The sequence below is a fragment of the Aquarana catesbeiana genome, linkage group LG02 (assembly GCF_042186555.1).
Source record: "Aquarana catesbeiana isolate 2022-GZ linkage group LG02, ASM4218655v1, whole genome shotgun sequence".
In the NCBI taxonomy this organism is placed as follows: Eukaryota; Metazoa; Chordata; class Amphibia; order Anura; family Ranidae; genus Aquarana; species Aquarana catesbeiana.
The window spans coordinates 198,858,919-198,878,654 of record NC_133325.1 but is presented as its reverse complement, the minus strand read 5'-3'; the positions used below and the strand labels follow the sequence as shown (position 1 = coordinate 198,878,654).

Sequence of the window (19,736 nt, the reverse complement as noted above, 5' to 3'; positions counted from 1 at the left end):
GAACAAAGTCCGACCGTGTGTACGGGGCATTAACAGTCAATCATAAATGATGGGCCCTAGAATTTTTCCTCTTATTCTGTGGTTCATAGCGATGAAAAACCATGTGGTGCAATTGTTCAAGAACATATGTGCACAGCATTTTAAGTTTTTCTTTTTGCACGCTCTTTTCCCCAATTCACTATATTTCTTTTAAAAAGTGGGCAGATAAGTCACTTTCCCCAATTTGATAGCACTTTTAAGTGACAGGTGCTCTTTATAAATTTATATCAAGGTTCTAAATTTCACTATGGCAAAATGATCTAGTAGTTACATTGGTGGCAACAAAAAGGTTAAACAAAAAAGTCAATTAGCCCTCATGCACACAGGCTGTTAAAAAAACGTTATGAAAACGCCAGTATCTTTGCAGTGATTTTTTTTAACTTTTTTCAGCGTTTTTGCAATAGCGTTTTTTAGCGGTTTTGAGCGTTTTTCCGCGTTAGCGTTTTTGAGCGTTTTTTTTTTTTTTTTTCAATGGATCAAAAACGCTAAAAAACTTTGGTGAATGACGTTTTTGAGCGTTTGAGCGTTTTTACAGCTGAAAAATGTCTTTCAGAACCCACTGGTCCTGGGTTTTTTTTACAGCTTAAAAACGCCTATGCCACTTGCAGCTCAAAAACGCCTAGGTGGGCATGAAGCCATAGACTAACATAGACAGGCCTTTTTAAGCTGCAAAAAAAGCTCAAAAAAGCAGCTGTAAAAACGTCCGTGTGCATGAGGACTTAGTATGATCTCTCAGAAATACAAAGACAATTTGGTTCCAGATGCTCAACATGAAACATTTGTTAAAAGCATACAAAAATAAAAAAAAAATAACCAAAATAGCGGATACACGTTCTATTGAATGGACAGCCTCAAATAAAAACCAACAGTTCCAACTCTGAACATGACATAAAATGAACTACAGCCAAGTGAGGTTACACTATGGAAATTATTGACTTTGTCAACATGAACAGGCTTTTAGATTTTGATACAACAGTGCCAGCAAAGTGATACACTTGAACAATTTAAGCATAAAACATTTGTTACATATCTTAGGTTGGATCAGTCTCTCAGAGCCAAACAACTAGCACTGAGACTTGTAGTTCCAGATGCAGTACACCAATCACTGTGGAGGTGCCTGGCACCTCCTCCAGTCACAAAAAGGCGCTCTACAATTGGCGGAAGGGAGATTGTGACATTCATGAGTGACGCCTACTTCAGCAGCTGAAAGGAGTCTACAGTACTGATGACTAGTCCTTTGCTTGACTTTTTTTGGGAACATATTTTATATTTCAAGTGCTCTTTACAGATGCATTAAAAAAAAGGTAGAAAGTCCTATAAATAGGAAAAGCACAAACCTGCAGCACACAGACGTGAATAAGCAATCATTTACATGCAATGCACCACAAGAAACACGGGTGAATGCCTCTTTGTTTATTTGTAAAGCACTCAAAAATCTGGCACTCCAATACAAGAAAAGGCAACCAGGCCTTTGCCTGGTGTATTTTTCTGTAATAAACAATTGGTGCTCAACACCTATACAAGATAACATAGGGTGTGCTAATTAAATGGATACTAACTGTTCCATGCATATTGAAAAATTATTTAACTCTACCTACTTACCTATTATTGAAAGTGTGTGTATAGTAAAGTGCCACAATGGGAAACTATATATGAAAATACCTCAAGGTGTGCTACATATAGAAAATTATACATATTCATAGGACTCCTAAAAAATAAAAAAAAGTGTAATGTAAAAGCTGTGAAGACTGAATATATCATACAATATAAAAGTACAATAACCTCAAGCACAAGACGGAAGAACATGAATGTGCCAATCGTGAAGATAACAAAGATCCCAACTATAGATAGATATGAGTGACTTCAGCCCCTAAATCTGTTCTACACATCGCGTAGATCAGACCTGGACAAATCTCGCTCAGAATTGGGAGCCCTTTTGGGATTGACTCACGATCAAACCACTCTGGACACAACAACCCAAGTAACAATTTAAAGTAACTTCACTTCCTAAAAGGAGGTTCCACCGATTGTTCACCCCTCCTCCTCTTATTGCAGGGCTTGACACATTTTCTTTCAATCTAGGAGCCAGCTAAAAAAAAAAGTTAGGACCCCATTTTTTTTAACCTTTTGCCTACTGGTTACTTTCACCCCCTTCCTGCCCAGGCCAATTTTCATCTGTCAGCGCTGTCACATTTTGCATGACAATTGTGTGATCATGCAACACTGTACCCATATGGAATTTGTATAATTTTTTTTTTTTTTTGAGACAGATAGAGCTTTCTTCTGGTGGTATTTAATCACTGGCTGTCCAGGAAGTAGCGGCTCCTGGAATGTTTAGACCCGACTCAAAATCACAGTCAGGGCCTGTCCAGGGGGGAACCGGAGCCGAGAGCAGTCACCCTGTGAGAGGTGGTGTCCGGCTTGGGGCCATTGCTGTGCCTATTTAGAGCAGCCGGATCCTGCTGAAGGTTGTCTCCCCAGAAAGCTTGATGTAGTCAGCAGGAGGGAGGAGAGAGACGTACAGGGGACATTTCCTGCCAGGGACTCCAGCCCACCCGTCAGCTCCACTCCCCCTTGACTAAAGTGTTTCACAATTCTTTCTATGCAAAGAATTCTCTCTGCACTTCTGAAGCCACAGCCCTCAATAGAAAGGAAGAAAAAAAACTGGGCAGTCTGCCAAGAATCAAAACATTCTTTATCAGTTCAACTTAAGTATAAACATTGTAACAAATTGTAAATGGAATAGACTTTGTGTGTAAGTGAAAAAAGTTTAACCACTGAAACACTAAACCTTTTTCTGACATTTGTTGATTTCAAGTTAAAATCATTTTTTTTTTTGCTAGAAAAATTACTTAGAACCCCCAAACAATTTTATATATATATATATATATATATATATATATATATATATATATATATATATATATATATATATATATATATATATATATATATATATATATATATATATATATATATAATTTTTTTTTTTTAGACACCCTAGAGAATAAAGTGGTGGTTGTTGCAATATTTTATGTCACACTGCATTTGCACAGCGGTCTTTTAAATGCAATTTAAAAAAAAAATATTTTAATGAATTAAAAAAAAAAAAAAGACAAAAAACTAACCAGTAAAAGTTAGGCCATTTTTTTTTTTTTGTATAATGTGAAAGATTTTACGTCGTGAGAATCGTGAGCTTTTTATTCTAAGCAAAAAAAATTGTGATTCTCATTTTGGCCAGAATCGTGCAGCTCTACTACAGGCTGTCAGCAAGACAATGTTAGCTTATGTAAATCATCTATTGCATGCTTTTTACGAAAGAGAAATATTTAATGCCCACTGGTGTCACATGACCCAGTATGAGAATACTTCTTGATAGAATGTCTGACAGTCAGGAAGACAAAGCATGCATAGAAAAAAAGAGGATCACTTCATACAGGTGTATTGTATCAGTTTTACGGATTTTAGCTTTTCGAAAGAGAATATGTTCGAAAAACAATATCTACAAAGAAGATAGTAGTGATTTTAAAATACATAAGCTCTTCATATGTACTTCTATGGGGTGCAGAACAGCTATTAACATGACACCTTTACAGCACTTTGTTTTATGCCTTGGGGCAGCTTCAAAAACTTGAAATGTAGCTGAAGCAGTCTTTCTACATACAAGCAAAAGCACCTTGTAAATAGGGATCAACCAATTATCAGTGGCCGATATTCACTTTTTTTTCTAGAAGTATCGTTATTGATCAAAAAACTGACCATATTACCAATATTGCTTCAAGGGGTTTTACTGGGGTGATGCATGCAGCAGAGTAAAGGGGGCTGAATACAAATGCACACCACACTTTTCACATATTTATTTGTAAAACATTTTGAAAACAATTTATAATGTTCCTTCCACTTCACAATAATGTGCCACTTTGTGTTGGTCTATCACATAAAATCCCAATAAAATACACTTATGTTTTTGGTTGTAACATGACAAAATGTGGAAAATTTCAAGGGGTAAGAATAAATACTTTTTCAAGGCACTGGAAATACAATGGGGCTAAAATGTTAGGATAGGTCAAGGCAAACTAGAATGGGAGGAGAGCAGATGTAAGTCTGTATGGGAAGTGTGGGGAAAATTCGGCGACCCCAGGTGCCAACACAAAACTTGTCGCCATGGCGACCTGGCACCTGGGGTTTGTCGAGCCCTGCTCATAACACACGTCAAACTAGAGCTGCATGATTCTGGATTAAATGAGAATCACAATTGTTTTGCTTAGAAAAAAGATCACAATTTTCTCACGATTCTTGTGGCATAACATACAAAAAAATTGGGCTAAGTTATTTTTTATTTTTTTATTCATTGAAGTGTGTTTTTCCCCAAAAATTGCGTTTGAAAGACCACTGCGCAAATAGAGTGACATAAAATATTGCAACGACTGCCATTTTTTTTTCTCTACAAGCGGTTACTGATCTCGGTTTGATCAGATGCTTTGGAGGTCAGGAGACATTTGGGGTCTAATAAACCCCAGATCTCTCCATAAAGAGGACCTGTAGTGCTTATTGCTATCACAAGGGATGTTGTTCATGGCTGCTTTCTAAAGAAAAACGAACACTTTGCACCTAGAATGTGTTTAGCTAACTTAAACTGAAAGTTCAGTTGGCCTTTAAGAGGTTTTCAAAGACTATGCCTATCTACATCTATTATTTCTTTCTACATATCAAGTCCTCCATCGATCTGTGTCCACATGTTAAGACTTTTACGGCTAAAACAGATACTTACTGTACCTTAAAAGTAAAACTAAAAAGGCACAGTTTTCATTTCTGATAAGAGCAAGGGAGGGTTATAGCCCCTGTCAGTTTTATTTTACCCATATGTGATTTTTTTTTTTGCCAACTGTGTAACTGGGGACATTTCTCTCACTTCCTGTCCCATAGCCAAACGAGGAAGCGAGATGAAATCCCTTGGCAATCCTCGATTGTCACCAGGGCCGCCAGAACTAGTGTCCCCAATTGGAGATTTCCCCCCTACACCTGTTCTGGTGACAACTAAAAATTTGGGATTTTCTTTTACTTTCAATAATAACGGTAAACAGGACAGAGGGTGATTCTTTAATGGGGGGTACAGACAGCAATAGAAGCCTCACCGTTCAAATTCCTCTCCACTCTACTCAAAAACAAAATGTTTTGCACTTATTTATACTTTAAACACTATGGCAGCATATCACCAACACCAACTTCCAGCACATGAAATACAACTCAGCTGCACAGAGAAGATGATGTAAAGTAGAGGTGTAAATCACCAATCCTTCAGTTTCTTTTCTGGCAGTTCATCAGTCAGTGCAGGCATGGACCTGTCACCACAGCTAGAGCTGTGTAGTTATTGTGAATCCGATGTAAAGAAGGTGTTATTTGGAGTAGATCTGAAATAGAAGAGACGTTTTGGAGCAGAACAGGCCAATAACACCAAGCAATGCAGTACAGTATTACCGTGTTTGTTACCACAACATTTTATATTCCTGATATGTGCCTGCTGTACTATGTACTTGTATGAGAAAGTCTCCTGTTCTCTTTGTATTGCTTCATTTATGCAAAATCCCTAGTGTTCCTGCCAGTCCCTCTGCTTTCCTATTAAAAACTGACCACACTAGGCAGGAGAGCTCACCATGGTCAGTTCTCTAGCTGGAAACTCAGGCTGCTCTCCTCCAATGATCAGACTTGCCCATCCTGACACGTCCCCCCCCTGCGCAGCCTTTCACTGGGAAGATCAGTGTGTGGTTGCTTCTCCTCCCCCCCAGCTCTTATGCAGCGGAGAACAGAGGAAATATAAACACAGGGGGGGGGGGGGATGTTTATAATGTTTATTTTAGATTTACACACAAATGTTTGCCATTCATTTCAATTTTAAACTGAATGGGTTGTTTACAAGGTGATTGTTTACAATCACTTTAAGTCCCACATGGGCATACTTACAGTAGATCCATTTGTGTACCACTGCAGTACTCAAGCATTTCTAAAGCCTTTTTTGGCTTATTAAAACAAAAATATTATACTTGCATGCTCTGCGCAATGGTATTGCACAAACCGGCCCGGATCCTCCCTCTGGGGTCCAGCTTGCCGGCACTCTAGGCACCTCCACTTCTCCATGTGCCACCGTAGCAAGCCGCTTGCTATGGGGGTACTCGGGCTCTGTGTTCATAGACACACACAGCATGGCTTGACCCACCCCTCCCCCCTCCCAGGATTTGACTGACTGCAGCAGGACCAATGGTTCTCGCTGCTCTCTCATAAGAACTGAAGCTGGACACAGCGCTGGATTGATACAGGACTCAGTTAAAGAGGAACTGCAGTCAGCTCACATAATTTGTAATAAAAACATCTTTGCCGTTCTGAAGCTTCCCTTCAACCACTTTACGTATTTTATATATACTGTGATTCTGTACTTGCCAAATATGCTGCAGAAATCTCCATCCACTGAGTCTGGCTGCAACCATTTTAACTGTGGGCAGCTGAAGCTACTGCCTGTTCACTTCCTTAATTTACACAGACACACATAGGCACACCTCCAGCTCTGCAGCTCTCATTGACCCTCTTATGACTCACCTCCCCTCCCTTCCTGGTAAACTCTCATGAGAGTGAGCAAGAGAGAGAGAGCTGTGCATAATGTCATAAGCCTAGGCTAATGACCAGACAAGAAACAGGAAGTGGGCTGTATAAGGTATTTACTGGCAGAGAAAAAAAATGTTTTTAATAATTAAAATAAAGGCAGAAGATTTAAATAGATGGAAAGTTGAAAAAAACTTCCGCTGTAAGAATTTAGTGAAGGGGGTGAGGGGGGGGGGGGGGGGGGAGATGTACAGCAACTGGAAGGCTCTTTACCTTAATATATAAGCCTGTGCAAACATTTTAAAATGAGGGGCAAGCGTCTTCATATCCATCAACCTCATGGATATTTCTGCTGTTCTATGACCACTATAAAGTAGATGTAAACCATAACCTTTACCTTTTTGGTCTCAATTAAAGCAGACAACAGGGGTTCCCACAGATCACATTTCCTGTCGGGCTGTACATTCATCAATGTTTGGCTCAGCTAAGCAGTCTTGTTCAAGTATTCAAAAAGGGAGAAGATAAAATACAACCGCAGAAACTGCCAAATGTTTTTACATTTGTTCCTCCACATGATAACAAGGACATGTTCTCTAAGCTACCCATTTTTTCGATCCTCCTAAAAGCCGCAAGCATCATCAAATGTCAGTGAATGTCAGACGTTGTAGTGATGCACCCCCTTAGGGGCTGGTAGAGGACATTCTGCACTTACAGCATACTTCAGTCTTCAGAGTTAAAGTTATAAAGTTTTTTTTTGTTTAAAAAAAACAAACACATGTTATACTTGCCTACTCTGTGCAGTCGTTTTGCACAGAGCAGCCTTCGCTGGCGCTCCTGGCCCCTCCCTCCTGCCAAGTGCCCCCCACAGCAGCTTGCTATGGGGGCACCAGAGCTGAGCCGCATCTTTGTGTCCCCATTCAGACATGGAGCTCCAGCATCCTTTACTAGTAGACTGAAGACGTCCTGGCAGAGAAGAGGAACTGCCAGTGCACAGCAGACCAGAGGTGGCGATTATTGCGGCTGGAGCTGCAGTTTGTTTTACACAGGCCAGGGGCCAAATTAAAAAAATAAATGAATAAAAATCACCAGGACTTCGGCTGGATTCATACGTATACATTTTTGCTTGATGTGTTTTCCAATGAAATCAATGAAAATGCATAAAACAGTAAGACACACATCTCCCTGTCATTACACAAATCAACAAATTTTGATGCGAATTGTTACATTGCAACACACGTATTTAAACCATGCTATGAGGCACATTAACAAGTGTTGACATGCATTTTGATGTACCTATGTTGATTTCAAAAAAAAAAAAAAAAAATGCACAAACAGGCCATTAAAGTGGAACATTACCTAGAATTAAAAAATGTGGGAACAGCCAAACTTTTTGTTGCACTTGAAACATCTATGTCTCTCTTGCAATAAAGGATTTTTACTTATCTATCCGCAATCTTTTTGAAATTGTACACTGAGCTGTGCGTGTGTAGCTCAGTGTATTATCCCACATCTGCTGGGTGCTGGAATGGATGAACTCATGCGCAGGAGTTAAGTCGTCTCAGCACGGCCAATTAAAATAGCCAAAAGATACTGAACCCAGTTGACAGACAGAAGAGGTCTACGCCAGCGAGGGAGCTTGTAGATGCCATATTGCTGGCAGGAGGGCGAGTATTCTTCTTTACAGCTGCTTAATGCATTCACTCCTGAGCATTTGTTCCAGGCAAAAATGGAAAGCTAGTTACTAGAAGGAGATCTAGTTTAGGCTTGAAAAACAATAATTTTCAGGTGTTCCAATTAAAATGTGAGGAGCAAAAAAATGCCCCATTCTGCATCAGAAACTATGGAGTTTCAGGCATTGAGCTATAAGCACCTGAGCGCTCGTATGTAAATGGGCTCAATTTAAAAAAAGAGTGGGATTTTGGTGGTTGAGCATTTTGGAGCTTTAGCTACAAGTGCATATCAGGTCTAAGTGCATGGAAACACCAACAATGAACTTCTCTTGTCTCTTTTTCAGTCGATTAAACATGCCATTGAAAAACTTTTTTTTTTTTTTCAAATCAGTCAGATAACATACCTCTGGATACTGCCAGAAATATTGTGAGCTGTGAGATCATTTCTTGAGCTCTCTGTCTTTGCTGCCTGGTTATTAGTTATATCATCCTGAGCAATCTCTGTGGGATACCAAACACCTTTCTCCCAGGTTATGAAGATGGAGAGGCATTCTCTAGTCCTGTCCTTTGGTGGTAATGTTGCTCCTCCATAGATACAGTAAGTGAGCGTGGTCACCCTAGGACAGGAAGTGTACTACTGGCAGCATTACAAAGGTGAAATTAAAAGGGGGGGGGGGGATTCAGCCATCAAATCTAAAGACTGATAAGCTGCAATATATTACATGTTTATTTTTGGGCTTAGATAAAGTCCTCCTCACAACTTCATAATTGCAAGACCACTTAAAAGAGGGCATATAGGTGGAAGGACCAAACTAATTGCGCATCTCAGAAGGTAAACTTGTTGAACTCTATATACGGTAACTACATTTTCTTAGCACAACTCATCTCAACTGTTAGGCAAGTCAGAGAATATAAAAAAAAATATTAAAAATACAAGAGCTATGCAACATCTATACTAGTAAGCCAAAGATACTAAAGCTCTTTAATAAAAAAACATTTTCTTGGCAGCTTGCTACTGAATCTCCTATGTCAGTTTAGCTATTTTAAGACATAGCTATGCTGACAATCGAATTCTTGAAGTAAGAGAATGGCTTCCTGAAAAGTCAGGCACGAAGAATGAGTATCGTTCATTGAAAAGGATTTTTCCCTATTTTAATACCCTGCCTTGCAATTGAGCACTCCGAAATGTGGACTTTTCTACGGAGTAAGTTTACAGTGAACTGGACCTAAAATGGCTCTTGCACGTTTTACGAAACTTCACACAAATAAAGTGCTTAAGTCAGAGTTCCTATAAACTATCACTTTTGTAGTATATTCTGAATTCTGAAGACCAACGCTCGACCAAAAAGATCACATTTCTGAACCGTTATAGCCACGGGTCACATACTTTAATGCATTTGTGTAGTTTTACGGTATCAATTTGCTCTTCTTCTTCCAGAGAGATACTTTCAGTGCTTGGTTAAATGACCGGGCCATTTTTTGCGATATAGTACTGCGTCGCTTTAACTGACAATTGTGCGGTCGTGCAACGTTGTACCTAAACATACATATACACACACATATACCGCACAATTAATCGTTATCGCAATTTTTTTCCTGATGAAAATATTTCCCGATTCTTTCTATGCAGAAAATTCTCTCTGCTCTGTCGACAGCCCTCGACATACATACATTATTTATATATATATATATATATATATATATATATATATATATATATATATATATATATATATATATATATATATATATATATATATATATATATATTTATTTATATATAAATATATATTATTTTTTTTAGTAGAGACCCTAGAGAATAAAATGGTGATTGTTGCAATATGCAATATTTTATGTCACACTGTATTTGCGCAGCAGTCATTCAAATGCAATTTTTAGGGAAAAAGTTACACTTTAATTAAAAAAAAGAAACTAACCAGTAAAGTTAACCCAATTTTTTTTGTATAATGTAATGTATAATTAGGAGTTAATATTCAATGTAGGGGCAGAGCCAACTACGAATATGCAAGGGCTTACACTACTACCAAATAAAGGGAGGCAACCTCATTCAAAAGAATGCATGTGCCTCAGGTGACTGTCACAAAACTAAAAATGAAGCACTCCCAGCAAAGAAAAAAAAAAAGTGAATATTTTCTTATCCCGCCACCCATCTTTGCACTCTTGAAAGTCTGTCATTACAGGGAGTAAAGACATATAAACAGAAAGAACCACAGCACACAGCTAGAAATGTGCCCCATGATGAATATTTTGGCAGCAGAAGAGACTGCAAAGATCTGCTGCACGGGTGGGCGAAGAAAAGTTTTTTCATATTTTATCCTTAGCCCAGAACTCTTATTTTTCAGTTCATTTGAACCTCTCTCAGAAGAAAGGCAGGCCTTAAAAAGAGATATTAAGGCCCAAAAACTAATATATTGCAGCTTACCAACCATTAGGATGTGGTGGTTGCATTATTTTTCTTTTTTGGGCCCCCCCCCCACCTCCCCTCGGTTTTCACCTGATGATCCAGCCAGTAACACACCTCCTGTATTAAACTGGTCATAGAGGGATAGAATTGTAAACAAAAATTTTTCTTAGGAAAAGTCTCCGCATATTTGGAGGTCATTTGAAAAATTGTGTTTGATTTTAACATTTGATTTTGGAATAAATGGACTTAACAGAATGAAAACCACATACACTTTAATAAAAATTCTTAAAAAAAAATTCCATCTGCTCCTTTAAATTTTTTTGACACTGTGGTCGATTTGACCCCACTGATTAAGAAAAACTTTTCTTAGAACATTCTATTCCTCAGACTTTTCATTTGAAATTCAACACATCTATGGCCAGCTTTAGAGTGCCCCCACTCTGGATGAAGGCACACAGGGGCACCTTTGGACAGCAGCATTGGTAATCTGGGGGGAGAGGAGTGTTAGATGTATTACCAGGTTTAAATACAATAACTGTTAAATACAAAAAACTCCAGGTAAAACTTTATACGCCGTTACAGCAGTTTTTTTTTCCCCCTTTTGGGATAAAAGTTTTACATAAATAAAAGTTGATCATTGCAAGCACCCCTGTCAGTAGTAAATGGTTGGTCTGTATCCTCCAATTTCCACACCTGCAGAAGAGCTTGTTGTTATGTTGAAAAATAACAGTGATGCTACTTTCACACAGAGGCGCTTTACAGGCGCTATATCGCTAAAAATAGCATCTGCAAAGCGCCTTGAAAGAGTCTCTCCTCTCTCCGAGGGCTTTCACACTGGAGCGGTGCGCTAGCAGGACACTCCAAAAAGTCCTGCAAGCAGCATCTTTGAGGCGCTGTAGGAGCGGTGTATTCATCACTCCTACAGCACCCCTGTCCATTGAAATCAATGGGCAGCGCTGCCGAAGCACCGGCAAAGCGCTGCTTTTAAATCTTTTTCAGGCGTTAGCGGGGGTTATTAGCTCCCCGCTAGCGGCCAAAAAGCGCCTCAAAAACAACGGTAAAGCCCCGCTAAAAATAGCGGGGCTTTACCACCAACGCCTGCCCCAGTGTGAAAGTGCTCTTACTGGCAGGATCACCAGTTGAAAATAAAAGAAAGACTAAAAAAGAAACCTAATGCAGCCATCGCATCTAAGAATCAGTAAGGTGCAATATAACAAAGGTTTGCTTTTGGGTTTAATACTGCTTTCCCCTATGACTTTCAGAATATGCTATTTATTTTTCTCTCATAATGACCTATGGCTTCCATAGGCGCGAGTACACCCTAGTCACCACATGCGGTGCAGATTCCCCCTGCTACAGAGAAAGGGACTGGGTAGTCTCTATCCTCAGTCTCTTTTTCGGTCTCAAAAGTGAGACATCAGGGGTAGATTTAGATCCCTGATATTTCACCAAAACGCCCCAACGGGGCTCTAAAAAAAAGTTATAAAAAAAAATATATTGTAAAAAATATAAAAAAACAATAAAAAAAAAAAAAAAAACTGACACCGTACAGTGCTCTGATACAATCCTCCTAACAACAAAGTTCACTGCCCTGCTGTCACCAACCTCAGCCCTACAGACACTGTCCACAGCCCCACTGACAGACACAACCCATTTTGTTAAACATTTTAAAGTGTTTGTTAAAGTGTGTGTTTTGGGGTGCATACCCTAATGTAATAAGCTGTGCACACCTATGATGGCTTCAATACTTTATGTCACTGACTTGGAACACGTATGCAGATCATGAATGTTAGAGAAAAAGACAGAAGTCCCACATGATCTGAGGCTTAAAGTACAGAAGACAGAGGATCACTTTGACAGCCAGGCAATTAAGGGATCAAAGTTAAACTTCTATGTTTCACTGATGAAAGGCTTCCTTTATATTCACAAAATAGTGCATGTAGCATGGTCAGTGCAGTGTCCATCTACTAGTGTAATCATACAAGCACTATTAGCATTCTGGAAACTGGGAGGAAAAAAAAAATTGGTTTCTTTTCTGCAGAATAATACCTACCATCCTAACAGTAAGGCCCCTTTCACACTGGGGCGGCCGTAAAGCGCCACTATTTTTAGCGGCGCTTTATCGTCCTATTTGCGGAGGTCTTCGGCCGCTAGTGGGGCGCTTTTAACCCCCGCTAGCGGCCGAAAAAAGGTTAAAACCACCCGCAAAGCACTGCTGCAGCAGCGCTTTGCCGGTGGTATAGCCGCGCTGCCCCATTGATTTCAAGGGCCAGGAGCAGTGGAGAAGTGGTATACACCCACCGCACCTTCACCACTCCAAAGATGCTGCTAGCAGGACTTTTTTTTTTTTACCATCCTGCCAGCGCACCGCTCCAGTGTGAAAGCCCTCGGGCTTTCACACTGAAGAGACAGGAGCAGCTCTTTCAGGGCAGGTGTTATTTTTAGCGCTGAAGCGCCTGCAAAGCACCCCAGTGTGAAAGGGGTCTAAAGGGGTTTCGTTCTAAAAGAGAATATTAAGCGTTTAGGACAAATAGCTTGTATTTTCCCTTAGGCTTAAACAGTCGAGACACAACCCTGTCAAGATTGTAATTAATTTTATATTGGCATTCCTCTATGCTTTGCTAGCCAACATTCCACATGCTACAGATCCTTAAAAAAATGCTGCACCTCTACAGTGACACCATGGTTTTCAGTCATATACAGAAGAATTAAAGGTCTAGTCCACCTTTTCCATAAACTGGCCCATGCAGTCAAGGGGCCCTAGTAGTTTAAAGCGGGGTTCCACTCAAATTTTTAACTTAATCTTACCCCCTTCAGTTAATTGCATAGATGTTCAAATGCCGCATGAAAAAAAAAAATGTTATCGCTGTAATTACCTTTATATTGTACTTTATTGTGGCACTTCCTGTCTCTCCTCCCATGGGAGTAGGCGTGTTTATTGCCTTTCCCCGGCACCGCACTGTCTCCTGGGAGCTTAGTGTCAGGCTTCCCAAGATTTAGTGCGGGAATAATGATCATGCGTGTGAACAAGCTGTGAATGAACAGCATTCACTGCATCCAGGAAATCAATGCTTGTGGGCTGCACATGCCCACAAGCAAGATGGAAACAACCAGCATCACATTTTTTAAGTTATTCTTCAGTACCAAAACAGACAGAGGCGGAAATATTACACTGATTATTATTTTGGGGGGAGGAGGAGGAGGAGGAGGAGAAGAAGAAGAAGGAAGAAGAAGAAGGAAGAAGAAGAAGGAAGAAGAAGAAGGAAGAAGAAGAAGGAAGAAAGAAGAAAGAAGAAAGAAGAAAGAAGAAAGAAGAAAGAAGAAGAAGGATTGGTCGCCGGACTCCCGCTTTAACTGTATTTTTAATAATGGCATTTTAAATACAAATGCCAACCACATTTCTCCCAAAGTTTACATTCCTACATCCTGTCTTATCCAGCACTGCAGGAGTGAGCACACTGTGATCTCTCTGCTCCTACCCCAGCAGCAGCTAAGCTCAATGTTGTTGTGATAGTGTCATACTGCGCATGCCTGGCTTTTGAATCTAGAAGCGTGCTCGCTCCGGAGATGCTGAGGCAACCGCCCAATGTCTGCCCTGTCCTGACAGTAAGCCAAAACATAGGAATGTAAACATTGAGAATATTTTATCCTGGCTTTCTAGGTGGCAGAAAAGGCCTACAGGTATGGCATTAGCATTAATAAGAATTTCACAAATGGCATGGTGCATTTTAAAGCCCAACTCTAGACACATAAAAAAAAAATAACCCTGCAGTAGGGTTCACCAAACTGTAGGGGTTCAATGCGAGTTAAATCTAAGGGGTTGCAGAAGAGGGTGTATTAGCCGACTCCTCACTTCACTAGGCTTCCTCGACTGCCCCAATCATGTGCAGCACCACATCTAAGGACTGGTAAGCTGCATTTTTGTTCTTTAAATCACATTTCCAACTTTAAGCAACAACAGAGTACATATACATTCTGTGCTTGGAAATCCCTCTCCTGCATTGCAGACAGTGTTGCCAACCTACCAGATTGAAATTTACTGGCACAACACCTAAAATTTACTGGCACCGCCACGTTTTTACTGGCACTTCCAAAAGTGTAAAAAATTACAGTTTTAGGTGGGAATTTCAGTGTTTAGGCAACAAACAAGTTACATGTGCAATTAGCAATGTGATTTAAGGTAGATATTAGGTCGAAAAACATATTTCTTATTTTGAGTATCATAAAGGCGGATTATTGTAACCCATCAGTATTTTGTCACCTATGTCAAACTGGAGAGATTTCCCCTTAATTTTTGTCCCCAAAGAGAACGAGAGAGAGAGAGAGAGAGAGAGAGAGAGAGAGAGAGAGAATGCTCCCACATTCAGTTACTGTACATTACTGTCAACCATTCGGTTACTGTACATTACTGTCCACCATTCGGTTACTGTACATTACTGTCCACCATTCGGTTACTGTACATTACTCTCCACCATTCCGTTACTGTACATTACTCTCCACCATTCCGTTACTGTACATTACTCTCCACCATTCGGTTACTGTACATTACTGTCCACCATTTGGTTACTGTACATTACTGTCCACCATTCGGTTACTGTACAATACTGCCCACCATTCGGTTACTATACATTACTCTCCAGCATTCGGTTACTGTACAATACTGCCCACCATTTGGTTACTGTACATTACTGCCCATTTGGTTACTGTACATTACTGCCCATTTGGTTACTGCACATTACTGCCCATTTGGTTACTGTACATTACTGCCCAGCACTATTTGGTTACTATACATTACTGCTCATCATTTGGTTGCTAGGGGTTACTGCACAATGATTACCTGCAACTCCGTGTCCCCCTCTGAAAACTGCTAAATCCTGCTGCTGCTTTATTAAATCACCACCCCCACTGCTGGTAGAAGGGTGAGGAAGAATGCACACAGCCCTGTCTGTGTCCTTGATCTCCGTGCTCGTTCTGCTGACCGGAGAAGGGGGAGGAGGGGCGGGGGGAGGACATCACAGAGAGCCTGCTCTGGCTCACTCCTTGTCACAGACACAGACTCACAGCTGCTCCGGTCCTGACAGAGGAGAAGCAGGCTCTCTAGAACATGCAGCCCACAGCCGTGCCTCTCCTCTGTCACAGTGTGGCCAGGAGAACAAGCGAGGGTGATGCCATTGCCTGGGCTGGTAATATGAAGTGCAGGGAGCAGAGCAGACTCCCACCCGCCTCAATACAGCACAGCCACACTTTTGGCTGGCCGCATCTTCTTGTCAAATGTGGCGGGCTGCAGGAGGAGGGCTGGTTACAGTGATGCTGATTGGCTGAGAGGCGGTGGTGGGCGGAGCAATTCTCCGAGGTGCAGATCGGATTGTCTCGGCAGCTGGCTCTCGGGCATCTCCGGGAATTGCGCATGCGCAGTTCCAAGCTGAGCTGGTCACAGCCATTTTTACTGGCACTTTTCCCGTGCTACGGACAATTACGGGCGGTAAGAAAATGCCCTGTTTTTACGGGCTGCCCGTAAAAATACGGGCGGTTAACGGTCAGCTTTTTATTGCTGTCTGTGCCCTCGTTAGGGACAGTCACCCTCTCGATTTGTCCTGTTTACCATTAGCATTGAAAGTGAAAGTCAAAGAAAATCCCAAAGTTTGGGTTGTCCCCAGATAAGCAATAGAAAAAAGATTTTCCAATGGGGACACTAGTTCTGGTGACCCAAGAGATTACCTTAATTTTAAAGGATTTCCTCTAACTTTCTGTTTGGATATGGGGCAGGAAGTGAAGGGAAATCTCCCCAGAGGGGACTGACAGGAGCTGTGACTCCCTCTTACTCTATCCAAATCGGGGGGGCCTATAGGTTTTACTTTAAGCAAACTGAGCTCCTAATCATTATGGAAAAGTGAGGTTGGTTGGGGATACTGCACAGCTGAATGAAATACTGAAGGCACAAGCAGGGCGGCTGTGTTCAATGTACAATATGTATTTCAATGCTCAATTTTGTCTAGAGTATCTTTATGTCCAATATTCTGCTAGACTGGGGATAGAAATAAAAAGGCTTCCTGGTGACATGTGATCGGAATGAAAAGGACAGTACATTTCTATTACTGAACATACATGGCCTGTTCAAGGACCAGGCCCCATGCACACAGGCATTTGCCCAGCTCTTCTGAACACATTTTCTCCTGGCAAGAGAAAAGCAGCCTAAAAAACGCACCTGGCATTTTGCAGATGCGATTAGGCACATCAAGTTTTTGGATGTTCGTTTTTTCATTTCTTTAAAATTCATGACCTCTTTGTCACCAATTCCTTCAATCTACTTGCTCTCACTGAAACCTGGCTCCATGAATATGACACCCCTTCTCTTGCTTCCCTCTCCCAGGGTGGCCTTCACTGGACTCACTCCCCTAGGCCTAATGGACGCAAGGGAGGTGGAGTGGGATTCCTCCTATCCCCCCAGAGCACCTTCCAGGTTATTCACCCTCCTCCCTCTTTTACCCTCTCATCATTCGAAGCACACTGTATACGTCTATTCTCTCCTACTTCCCCAAGAATTGCTGTGGTTTACCGGCCCCCTGGACCATTATCAACTTTCCTTGATGAGTTTTCTGCCTGGCTACCCTACTTTCTCTCTTACGGATATTCCAACAATCCTTCTCGGTGATTTCAACATCCCTGCTAATACAAACACTCCTGCTACTTCTAAACTTCTTAGTCTAACCTCTTCATTTGACCTGAAGCAATGGGTACAGGCTTCTACTCACTCTGATGGCAATACCCTTGACCTTGTATTCTCCTACCTATGCACTCCATGCAACTTCTCAAACAATCCTTTTTCTCTCTCCGACCACCATCTTATTAGTTTCTCTCTACCCCTGTCTTCCACCACCTTCCCCTCCAATCGCCTAACCATCACCCGTAGAAACTTTCGCAACTTCAACTCCTCTCTCCTCTATTCTGCTACTGACCACCTCTATGACAAAATCTCTCCCCTGTCCTGCCCCAACCAAGCCACGTCCATCTACAATAAATCTCTGTCCACCACCCTGGACAAGCTCACTCCCCTCACTACACGCAGAATCAGACCTCGACCCCTACAACCCTGGCAAACAGATGACACCAAAAGTCTCAAAAAACGTAGTCGTGCTCTTGAGCGTCTGTGGCACAAGACTAATTCTCTCAAAGACTTCAATCAATACAAATCTGCCCTCCAAAAATACTATTCTTTCCTCCACACTGCCAAGCAAACCTATTTTACAACTCTTATTAACACCTTCTCATCCAATCCCCGTAAACTCTTCTCTACCTTCAACTCTCTACTTTGTCCTCCACCGCCTCCACCCACTGACTCACTCACTGCCCAGGAGATTGCTAATCACTTCAAAAACAAGATTGATACAATCCGTGATGAAATCTCCATTCTACAGGTATCTCCCCCAGCTAAGACCCCATGTCAACAGGTACAACTGACACTCCCCCTATTCAAATCTGCTACTACAGATGAAGTTGCTAAACTCCTTTCTATCGCCCACCTATCCACCTGTCCCCTGGACCCTATTCCCTCTCAAATGCTACGGTCACCCTCTGACCCCATCCTACACTCTCTAACCCACATCTTCAATCTCTCCCTCACCTCTGGCATCTTCCCCGACGCTCTAAAACATGCACTGGTCACCCCCATACTCAAAAAGCAGTCCTTGGACCCTACCAATCTTAACAACCTATGCCCTATCTCCTTGCTCCCCTTTTCCTCTAAACTCCTTGAACGCCTGGTTTACAACCAACTGAGTGACCACCTCATTAAAAACAACCTTCTTGATCCCCTTCAATCTGGATTCCGCCCTCAACACTCCACAGAAACTGCTCTTTTAAAACTCACAAATGACCTACCAACTGCAAAAACCAATGGACACTATTCTGTACTCCTACTTCTGGATCTTTCAGCTGCCTTTGACACGGTTGACCACCCCCTCCTCCTCAAAAAAACTTTACTCCCTCGGTCTCCGTGACTGTGCTCTTCAGTGGCTCTCATCCTACCTATGCCAACGCACCTTCAGTGTCACTTACAATTCTACTTCCTCCACTCCTCTTCCCTTCTCTGTCGGGGTCCCCCAAGGTTCTGTTCTTGGACCTCTTTTATTTTCAATCTACACCTCTTCCCTGGGTCAGCCTCTCACGGCTTTCAATATCATTTCTATGCTGATGACACGCAAATCTATCTCTCCACCCCTCAACTCACTCCATCAGTCTCTTCACACATCACTAACTTACTAACCGACATATCTGTATGGATGTCACACCACTTCCTCAAACTCAACTTGTCCAAAACTGAGCTTATAATATTTCCTCCCCCACGTGCCTCTTCCCTTGACTTCTCTGTCAAGAGCAATGGCACAACCATCCACCCGTCCCCACATGTCAGGGTGCTAGGTGTTATCCTAGATTCTGAACTCTCCTTTCAGCCCCACATCCAATCACTTTCCAAAGCTTGCCGCCTCAACCTCCGCAACATCTCTAAACTACGTCCCTTTCTAACCAATGAAACCACAAAGCTCCTGATTCACTCCCTGGTTATCTCTCACCTTGACTACTGCAACTCACTCATCATTGGCTTACCTTTAAACAGACTATCCCCCCTGCAGTCCATCATGAATGCTGCTGCCAGACTTATCCACCTTACAAACAGCTCAGTGTCTTCTACCCCTCTCTGCCAATCCCCCCATTGGCTGCCACTCGCCCAACGAATTAAATTCAAAATACTAACAATAAGTTACAAAGCCATCCACAACTCTGCCCCCAGCTACATCACTAACCTAGTCTCAAAATACCAACCTAATCACCATCTCCGTTCCTCCCAAGACCTCCTGCTCTCTAGCTCCCTCATCACCTCCTCCCATATCCGCCTCCGGGACTTCTCCCGAGCCTCGCCCATCCTCTGGAATTCCCTACCCCAATCTGTCAGACTGTCTCCAAATTTATCCACTTTTAGGCGATCCCTGAAAACTTTCCTCTTCAGAGAA

At 41.6% G+C, this 19,736-nt stretch overlaps 1 protein-coding gene across 2 annotated transcripts in view; it reads right to left on the bottom strand.

The window, feature by feature from the left end:
• Positions 1–19,736, bottom strand: part of TSC22D1 (TSC22 domain family member 1) — a 143,131-nt gene that overhangs the window by 87,466 nt on the left and 35,929 nt on the right. The gene's annotated exons all lie outside the window — the stretch shown is intronic.